Source organism: Cryptomeria japonica, chromosome 2 (genome assembly GCF_030272615.1).
Source record: "Cryptomeria japonica chromosome 2, Sugi_1.0, whole genome shotgun sequence".
NCBI classification, from domain to species: domain Eukaryota; kingdom Viridiplantae; phylum Streptophyta; class Pinopsida; order Cupressales; family Cupressaceae; genus Cryptomeria; species Cryptomeria japonica.
The window spans coordinates 274,888,248-274,899,237 of record NC_081406.1 but is presented as its reverse complement, the minus strand read 5'-3'; positions in this window follow the sequence as shown (position 1 = coordinate 274,899,237).

Below are 10,990 nucleotides of genomic sequence, written 5' to 3'. Positions count from 1 at the left end.
ACATATGGCTTCTAACTGCCCTGACAAAGAATCTAGTGAAAAGAGAGAATACCGATATAACAAGAAGAAAGATAACCAATACAGAGGACACCGAGACTTCAGAAGGAGAGATAGAAAGACATGTCTAGTAGCAGACGAGGAATCCACAAATGACGAATTTGATGAAACTAATACTAAGGAAGTTGTTTATGTGGCTATTAAAGATGGATTTGATGAGGAAAGGTATGAAGAAAAACCCCTAATATCTCACATAAATAATAATGATTCTTGGATCATAGACAGTGGATGCTCACATCATATGACAGGTGATAAACACAAGTTTGTTAAATTAGAAGACTATGATGGATAATATGTAAGATTTGGTAACGATGCACCATGTTTGGTAAAAGGTGAAGGATCTATAACACTTCTTGACAATGCTAAATGTGATGATGTATACTAGGTTGAATGTTTGAAATACAATTTGTTGAGTGTAGCATAGCTAAACAATACAAGATACCGAATAGAATTTCAGAAAGGAATTGTCAAAGTTCATGACAAACATGGAAAGTTAGCTACTACTGGGACACAAACAAAAGGTAATACATTTCATCTTGACTCAACTCAGAACAAGTGTCTTTATGCAAAGATAGATGATACCTGGTTATGGCATAAAAGGTTTTGTCATGTAAATTTTGATAATTTGATCAAAATAAGTAAGAAGCACCGAGTAAGAGGTCTAGCGAGTCTTGAAAAACCTGAGAATGCTATGTGCCAAGGATGCTAGATGGGTAAGATGACAAGATCAAGCTTTACAAGTAAGTCCTACACTTCTAAAGGAATTTTAGATCTAGTACACACTGATCTTTGTGGTCCTATGAAAGTTCAAAGTTATTATGGTGATAAATATTTCATATTATTTGTGGATGATTACTCAAGGATGATGTCAGTTATGTTTTTAAAAGAAAAATTGGAAGCTTTTCAAATGTTTAAATGGTACAAGGCAAGAGTTGAAAATGAAACAAGAAGACAACTAAAATGTCTTAGATTTGATAGAGGAGGAGAATTCACTTATGATGAATTTAAATTATACTGCAATGATCATGGTATAAAGAGGCACGTATCTGCACTGAGAACACCTCAACAAAATGGGATAGCCGAGAGAAGGAACAGATCAATTGTGGATTGTGCAAGAACCCTGATGATAGAAAAGAGGGTACCTCAAACATTTTGGAGAGAAGCAATCAACACTACAATTTACACCCTGAACCGAGTTCAACTGAAGAAAGGAACTATGAAGACACCATATGAGATCTGGTATGATAAGAAACCTAATGTAAGTTACTTTAAAATCTTTGGAAGTAGATGCTATGTTCACAAATATGACAGAAATGGAAAGTTTGATCAGAAAAGTGAAGAAGGAACGTTTCTTGGTTATTCTTCTAGAAGCAAAGCATTTAAATGTCTGATCAAATCATCTAACAAAATAGTGGAAAGTGCAAATGTGAAAATTGATGAATTTGTAGAAAGAAATGATGAAGAAAACTCCAAATAACTAGAAGATTATGAAGAATTTGTTTATGTTCAACCGAGAAGTCCTACCGAGAAAGTTGCTGAAGAAAATGAAGATAATGTCCAGTTATCGAGTGATTAAGAAGATCATACAGAACCTACCGAGCCTATATTAGCCAAATATGTTAGAAGACATCATGCATCAAGTCAGATTATAGGAGATAAAGATGATCCAGTGATGACAAGAAACAAACTGAGACAAAACACATGTCTGATTTCTGAATTTGAACCGAGAATAGTGAAAGAGGCATTTAACAGTGAAGATTGGGTAAATGCTATGACAGAAGAAATTGATCAAATTAAGAAGAATGACACATGGACACTAATCCCAAGACCAAAGGACAAAAATGTAATTGGTACTAAGTGGATTTTCAGAAACAAGCTAAATGAAAAAGGTGAGGTCATTCACAACAAAGCAAGACTAGTTTGCAAAGGTTATGCTCAAGAAGAAGGAATAGATTATGGTGATACTTTTGCACCTGTGGCTAGACTTGAGGGAGTAAGAACATTGTTGGCATATGTTGCTTTCAAAAATTTCAAGGTATATCAAATGGATGTTAAATCTGCATTTTTGAATGGTATACTAGAAGAAGAAGTTTTCATTGAACAACCTGAAGGATTTGTTGAAGACAAGAGTAAAGATCAGGTATGCAAACTGAACAAAGCCTTATATGGTCTGAAACAAGCACCTAGAGCATGGTATGAAAGATTTCACTCTTATTTAATCAAGATTGGTTTTATAAGGATAAGTGAAAACAACAATATGTACATGAAGAGAGATGAGGACAATGGAATACTAATCTCAACCATATTTGTTGATGACATTATATTTTATGGAAATGACTCCTTATGCAAGAACTTTGGAAATGAAATGAGAAAAGAATTTGAGATGTCACTAATCGGCGAGATAAAGTATTTTATAGGTTTACAAATATTGCAAATGAAAGATGAGATTTTCATTACTCAATCCAAGTACATAAAGGAAAACTTGAAGAAATTTGTAATGGAGGATTCTAAACCAGTATGTACTCCTATGACTACTAATTGTAAATTATCAAAGAATGATGAATCTGCATCTATTGATGAGACACTTTACTGATCTATGATTGGAAAATTGTAATATGTTGAGCATAGTAGACCGGATATAGCACATGTGGTAGGTATTGTGGCAAGATTCTCTACAGATCCCAAGGAAACTCATATGACAACAATCAAGAGAATTTTTAGATACCTGAGAGGCACTGAAGATTATGGCTTAGTATATGAAAAGAGAAATAATTTTGATTTAAAAGTTTATACTGATGCTGATTGGGTAAGCAACATAGATGACAAGAAAAGCACAAGTGGTGGAGCTTTTTTTTTGGGAGAAATACTAGTAAGTTGGCTTAGCAAGAAACAAGGATGTATTTCTCAATCTACAACAGAAGCTGAATATGTTGCTGCAGCATTGAATTGTACCAATATAGCATGGATCAAACAATTGTTGGAAGGTATATATGAGAAAGTTACCGAGCTAGTAACTATATTATGTGATAATACTAACTTGCCATTAACATTTCAAAGAATCCAGTAATGCACTCTAAGACAAAGCATATATCTATAAAGTATCATTATCTCAGAGAAGAAGTTCAAGAGAAGAAAGTTGTGCTAGAATATATCAGTTCAAAGGAGCAATTAGCAAACATCTTCACAAAGCCACTGCCAAGGGACACTTTTGAGTATCTCAGAAGCAAGTTAGGGGTCCTACCGCTATCTTCTACTCATTGACCAAGTTCAGTGAAAGTATCAATTTGATGAATCTACAGAATATTATGTGTGGATTGATGCTAATTTATGCACTTTAGGAGGTCACCTAAAGGTGTGCAGAAAAAAAATGAATAAAGACAAGTTGATTTGACTGAGACTGAGATGTTACACAATAAGGCAAATCACTTCACAGAGGAAGAAATCATGATCTAGTTCCTTTACTTTTTGGCATTGTTGTCAAAAGGGGAGAAGACTAAATGGTTGACTACATGATAAAGCCCTGAATGATGGAAATAACAAAAGACTAATGACAGGGGGAGTAGATTGCAAAAATGGAGAAGACTAAATGTAAGTCAACAGCTCAGAAGCCTAATGAAAAATGGAGAAGACTTCAGAAGACAACAGATCAAGGATAACAAGAGAAGTCTAACAACAATCTGAATCCGAATCAATTTGAATATCTTGTTGGTATTACCATTTAATTGTTGGTTTTGCCATCAATGCCAAAGGGGGAGATTGTTGGCATTACAGTAAGAAAGATTGTTGATATTCAATAAGGATATTGAGAAGGTTGTTGAAGATTATTGATATAACTGAAGAAGGATGATAACTATCTTTATAACATTATTTTGTCATTGATGTCAAGAAATTGATTATCTGATTCAGTATGATGTTGCCATATCTTGAGAAGATTGATTAGAAGAGAATTAAGATGTCGGTAAAAGACACAGAAAGAATGTGATGAATAAAGGGAGGAATAAGTTGTTCAATGAGAAATTATTACCACGTTAGACAATGATGAGATCATGATGTTTAGATTGTTTTGATATCCTACATATGTTGTTGTTTGTAAGGTTAATACTATACTATGCAACCAAGCAATGAACCTAGTTGGTAAACCCTAAGGTTATCGATATCGGTTAATAAAGGCAAAATGTCTACCGAGTAAAGTTTAGTATTTACAAAGTTGCAACCGAGTTATGACAGTGCGCATGGGATGGATAAAGGCATTATTTAATAAAGGACAATGATTAGCTGGAGATGTATAAATTATTGGTATGCCGTGTATGAAGTTTGTTAAGGATCTATGGAAAAGGAAAATTGGCAAGAAGATCTACAGCGTAGATTGAACTGCAATAACCTTATGCAAGTTCCAAGATACGAATGCAAGTCTCGAGGTAAGGTAAAATGTTTTCAGATCGGAAGGATACATTGAACCTAGTCAATTTTGAAGATCTGATGGCTAAGATTGATCATGGGAAATGTGATCAAGGAGATTTAGTGGTTAGCAATTGTTTATAAATAAGGAATTGTTGATAAACAATGTATGCATGCAAGTGTATGCACATGGATGCTACATACTGATTACCAAGCACATAAGCTTGAAGACCTATTTGAATAACAAAGTAGAGAGCCCAGCAGAGGGACAAGATAAGTCCTATGACTAGATTGTTTTGAGAAAATAAGAATCTGCTTTAGCATTTTAGATGTGAAGTTGCAGATAGATTTTATTACTGTTATTTTATAAGTGACAGAAAATCTCTTAACCGAATGGACTTAACTGTCTTATATGTAAACCCAATAGCAAGGTAACATTCTAAGTGAGTGTTTGAAATCCTTTAACAAGGTCACTTCTAACAAAGTGAAGATCCTAATAGGTCTAAGGGAAATCCCTTAACCGGGTCACATCTAGCAATGTGTTTGTAATCTTTAACAGGATTTGCTTTTAACCGAGCATACTCTAGAAGAGTATATTTCTTAGTGGGTCCGAAATCCCTCAGTGGTTTTTCCCTATTTGGGTTTCCACGTTAAATCTGGTGTTATGAGTGTTATTATGATTTTGTGTTCATAAGTTTGCATGTTTAACAGTTTTTGGTTAAGTTTCCGAAGTATAAGTTACCGAGGTTGAATTTGTTGATTTTATGGAAGTTTAAGTTTGTATGATTCACCCCCCCCTCTCATCTTGTTAGCTATTGACATCTGTACTTTACATTAAGTATCAAAAATAACAAACCATGTACCTGGACACACCACTGGACATTGTTATCATCTTAGACGTATAGTCCAAGACCACATCAACAATGAAGCTATTAAGTTCGGTGAAAGAAAAAAGAAATCTAATAATTTGATTGATAAAATGAACAATGAGTTGCAAATTTACATGGATCCTTTTCTATCCCATTCTTCTAACTTCATCTCTGCATCATCTATGGATCTAGTATCAAAAAAGGGCCCTATTGTTAATATGGTTACTATCACTCCAATCTCAGCTCCTTGCCAGTAGACAAAATTCTCTAACATATCATTCACCCTTATGGATGCTCCATATTATGGAGAACATGTTCCTTTATACATCCCTACAAAGCTTAATGTTCAAACTATTATAGGCATAATGGTTGGCCCTTCATATAGAGTTGATGTCATCACAATGGAGATCTTTTTTTTAAATGGATGGCATAGGCCAAGATATGATGAGTTTTGTGCTACTTTGAGAATGCATAATGGACTATCTCTTTCTCCTTTGGGCAGTATCACCTTGATGGTTCTTGTGAGAGTTAAGGTTGTTTCAACTATGTTTGCCATCATTCCTAAATCAGACTTCTTTTGTGCTAAACTAAGTATTCCTTGATTGGTAGCTATGGATGCAATCCCTTCACTTATTCACAAGTGTTAAAAATTTCCTCATGAGGGTTCATTGCATGTTGTTAAAGATACTGGATGTCGACCACTAGTAGCCCATGTGTATTTTTCACTAGATCATTTTTGGCCTAGTTCAATTAGGCCTATACTTCTCCATGGTGACTTAATGCAAAAAAAATATTATCAATATAATATGGGGGAGTTGTCTTCTGAATTGGTTCATCTCGGCTACTTGTTTCCTCCTCCTACATCAAATTTCACTCCATCCATTATTGTGTTGTAGTGGGTAAAGCCTTCTACCCCTTCTTCATAAGGGGCCAAGGTTAAACCTATTCCTCCAAGTAGACCTCCTCATCCACTTAGGACTACACAACCTTCAATGGTGTCTTCTATTCCTACAATTTCACCTAGTGCAGACAAGGGAAAGGAACTCATGTTGTCAAAGTCTATGACCCATCCTCCCTTTGAGCTCTTGATCCTAACCGATATCTCCTATCTTATTCGATATAAAAAGGGGAAGCACTCCCCTTGTGATCATTTATTACCATTTGCTCCTGCATCATAAAATCTAAGGGTGCCCCTTGTTACTCCAATTTCTCCTTGAGAAAAGTGAGGAAGGGCACCCATAGCTATGAACATATTGCTTATATCAAGGGCACCTCCTACTTCATCAATGGGGCATTATCCTATACTAGACATTATCTTAGAGGCAGCTCGTATAGAGCATGATTCTCTTTATCCTTCACAAGATTCAACCACTAGTCCCCATCTTCATCTCAATCAATGTGCATGTGAGTGTAAGCACCATCAGTAGGATATGGCTCAGAAACATGATGATACTTTGAAAGCTAATGGTGTGCCTTTGACATTCATTTATATTATGTTTTTTCTTGTTCCTTCAATAGTTCCAACATCTGTATCATCTTTGGTGTTTTTATCGACCATTTTTGTGACTCTTGATGAATCCCACCCTAAGAAGGCATAGGTCTTTATTGCACCATCCCTCGAGTCACCTCACATCACCTTGTTGCCCGAGGTACCTCTGTTGTCTCAGCCATTGGATATGCTACACATGTAGGTGGTCTCTAGTGTTTCTTTTCTTGGTCCTCTTGTTTCATGGCCGCTTCTTCATAAGATATTTCCTAGGGTCCTCCAACCTAGTTTGATTGACACGAGGCCTATGCCTCCTTCACAACCTAAGTGGAAGTTCAAGTAGGGCCATGTCCCAAAGTTTTGTGGACACTTGTAATCAGCTTACGTATGTTCTTCAACTCTATCTTTGAATTCTTTTGTGTCTATTTATTTTCTTGTTTTTGTTCGTGTGGCTAACTATAGTGGCAGGTTCCAGTCAAGAATGAAAGGTTATTCTAGTGTATTCTAGCATATTATAGCTTACTCTAGAAGGTTTATCCATAGAAAATAGTAGGGCAGAATTAATTAGTACTATTATAAAGGGCTAGCAGGTTTATCCATAGAAAATAATAGGGTTGAATTAATTACTACCATTCATTGAGAAGGCCTTTCCTTCTCCTAAGTTTCTCACTACCCCTCTTAGGAAGGTTGATAGTCTGACTTGTGTATCACCTCCTTATATTGCAACACCCACTTCCTCTACAGAGGCATGCTTTTTTTACTCTTTGGAGGAGATATTGGTGCTATCTATGATCTTCACCTAATCGTTGACTCTTGCCTCTTCTGAGCTCATGGATGCGAACGTTGAAGCTACCTTGTCCCTAGATCTAGCTACTAGTAAGGCATCTAGTGTTGCCTTTGTGGTTGTTCCTCTCTGGGCTTGTCCTCTCTCCCCATATGGTCTATATTGGGAGGACGATGATCTCTTAAGGGATGAACTCTAGGACAATACCTTTCTTATCTTGTATCTTAGAATGTGTGCCTATCTTTGTTCCCCTATGCTTGCTTTACATATTTTTTCCCTCTTAAAGGGCCCAATTTACTTTGTTGTTACTTGGAAATAGGAGGTTGACTATATTTATATGTTGTTCTCTTAGAGGACTCGAGAACTTTACCCTACAGGTGCTTTGAAACATTGAATTTAATATTGTGCAATTTCTTCTATTTGTTAATCTTTTTCTTCCCTTTGTCATATCTTATTTTTTGACATTCAGGGATCATGCAACGCATTGGGGGCATTGAGGCCTTCTTCTTTTTTGACCTTCATCTTTTTTTATTTTTCTTTTTCATGTATCCTTCTTCAAATCTAAGAACCTCAGCATTATGATGAAACAACCTTTTACAACCATATAATTTATCTTATTTTACTCCACTACTCTGGATTTTGATGTTGAATAATCAGATCCCCATGCACTCCTTCATTTTGTCAATGTTGTCCATCTTGTATGTCATCTGCCAAGGGTGACATTCCATGAAAAAAATTCCTTATCTTGACATGACACAACATTTCTTCTGCTTAGAATGACATGCATTCCACACATAGCATTCTAAGGGAGGGCTATCATACTTGTATCTTAGCATCATTTGTATTTGTGTCTTATTTATCTTGTTGCCTTAGTGGTGGCCAAACCACTTGATTTATTTTATCCCATCGCCTTTTGTGGAGGCCAATTCACTATCTATCAAATTAATCTATAGTTTCCCAATCATATGGCTATGTAGCATAACACAACTTTCTACCCATACTGGCGAAAACCTTTTTACCCAATTGTATGGCTATCTAGCATAACATAATTTGCTACCCATAGTGGTAAAATCTTACAAATTATCACCCTACCATATGAATAAATAGCATAACTTTCCATCAATACTAGTGACATCCTTTTTATCTCATCAATTGTTATCTTTAATTTTTCATAATAGGGGTTCTCATCCATTAAGCGAGGTCTATTTCTATTACATTATCTTGTCTTCTCTGTGCTCGATCATTTTTTTTTGTTTTTTGTTTTGTCTAACATGTTTGTTTGTAGTTGGCATGTTTATTATGGAAAAACCTAGAAAAATCTAATGCTATTTTTCTCATTAGGAGCAACTTCATTCGATTGGTGGATTCTGCTTCCCCTTCATGACTTAGTAAAATCTATCTCCTTTAGCTTCACATCTCTCAATAATGATATGCTCGCTAAATTGGGGGTAAAATGTAACGTCATAAAATTCACCTTGTGCAATTCTACATCACATAGGCACCTTCAATTTAAGATGATTGGAGATCTTCTTCATATCTCTTTGTCCTTATGTCTACATATATTGCCTTGTCATCTTAGGATTTGGTCTTTTCTTGACCACATTGACTATTTGACTCTTGGACACTGGAGCACTATGGAGACATCTGAATGATGTGCTAGCATCTGGTAAATATGTTAGTTTGTAGGTGGCCATTTGAGTGCTACACTTGCACCTGGAAGAGTTTGTAACATTGCTATCCATGGATGACATTAGGATTCCTCCCTGGGCTCTAAATGTTGTCCATGGGAGCCTATTTTTGGGGCTTCTTGATCATTTGAGAATTGGGGGAGACTACTACAACCTTTTCACAAGTTTTCTTCACCTTGGTGTTGAATTTATCATTCCCTTTTTGTTCTACTATCATTGTTACAGCTTACTCATCTTCTCTCTAGTAAACTTACAGATTGTTGGTGTTGAGGTGGAGTCTCTTTTTCCTTTCACTTATTGCATTTATATTTTCTTTATCTCCATTAGCATATTATTATCATTATCTTTATCACCTTTTCTTTGTTTATATTTTGTCCAATCCATTATCTTGGTTGTTTGTGGTGGTGGAAACACCGAAACTAGGCTTTGACTTTGGTAGGCCTCTAAACATAGCCACAACATTTTCTCCTTCTGGTTTGTGTGTGCAATTTTTTCATTGAGCAAGGAGATTTATTTTGCTGAAGGCTTCATAGTTGGACCTTGTGTGAGAATCTCCTTCCTCTTTTCTTCATTATTCATTGATATTGCTATTTTCATTATATTTGCATTGTTAAGAATATTGTCATAATACATCAAAAACTCATCCTTTGCACTCTCTGTGCAACCCTATGTACTTTGTCTATGTAGGATGCTAGTGCTTCTTGTTGTTATCTTAGACCCATGCATAGATCCTTGGATAGAGTCTAAGAAGAGGTCGTCAGGGTGTGTTTGTGGCTTGTTCTTTTGGGTTTTGTAGTTAGATAATCTTATTGTTGCTTCTATCACATAATCTCCCTTCATAGGTTTGGATAGCTAGTTGATATCTTCCTATCCCACCAGAGCACTATTTTATTGAGGTAGTGAAGGTTGGATTTATCCTTGAGGTCTATCACTTTGAGGGTAGGAAACCCCCTCCTATACAATATAAAATCCATATTGGTTGAAAATATGAGAAATGAGATGTTAACTTGCGATAACTAATCAAAGACCATTATTTTTTAGTTCTAATTTTTCATCTATTGTAAAGGTTAAAGTTCATTATTAGTCAATTGAAACCTCATTTTATGTCTATTACTAAACTATCATTTAATGCATAACATGGTAATATGTGGCTACAATCAACACTAAAAATTTGGTATTAAATAAAATGTGTGATCAGGATTAAATTGGGAAAATATTGAAATCTAATTTTTTTCAAAATTTTCTATGTTTTAGTAAATTGCAATTTTGAGGGTCTTCGGTGCATTTTTGGACAAATGTTGTGCCTCTTCATGTTTCTAGAATTTGGTTCTAGATTATTTGAATACCTTTCCAACGCATCAAACGGTTTGTAATTCGGAGCTAGGATGAGAAAGTTATGCCTTCTCAAAGTGGACTAAAATTTTATATTTAGTTTTTTTGATAATTTTGATAGTTTTAGTAGTTTAATTGTAATAAACATTATGGTGACTCTTCATTTCAATTCCAAGGGATTTGTGTGACCCTTGGGATACATTCGACTTGTATAAACTCCAATTTTGAATAGAATGGAGACAGTTTTTGGTTTGCAATCTTCTTGTTGTCAATTTTTGTGTTGAAATCTACAATACCGCAGGTATCACACCAGGTATTGTAATCTGGTTTTCATAAATCAGATCAGTGGTATCAGAGCGGGAACGCTCCTTTATGC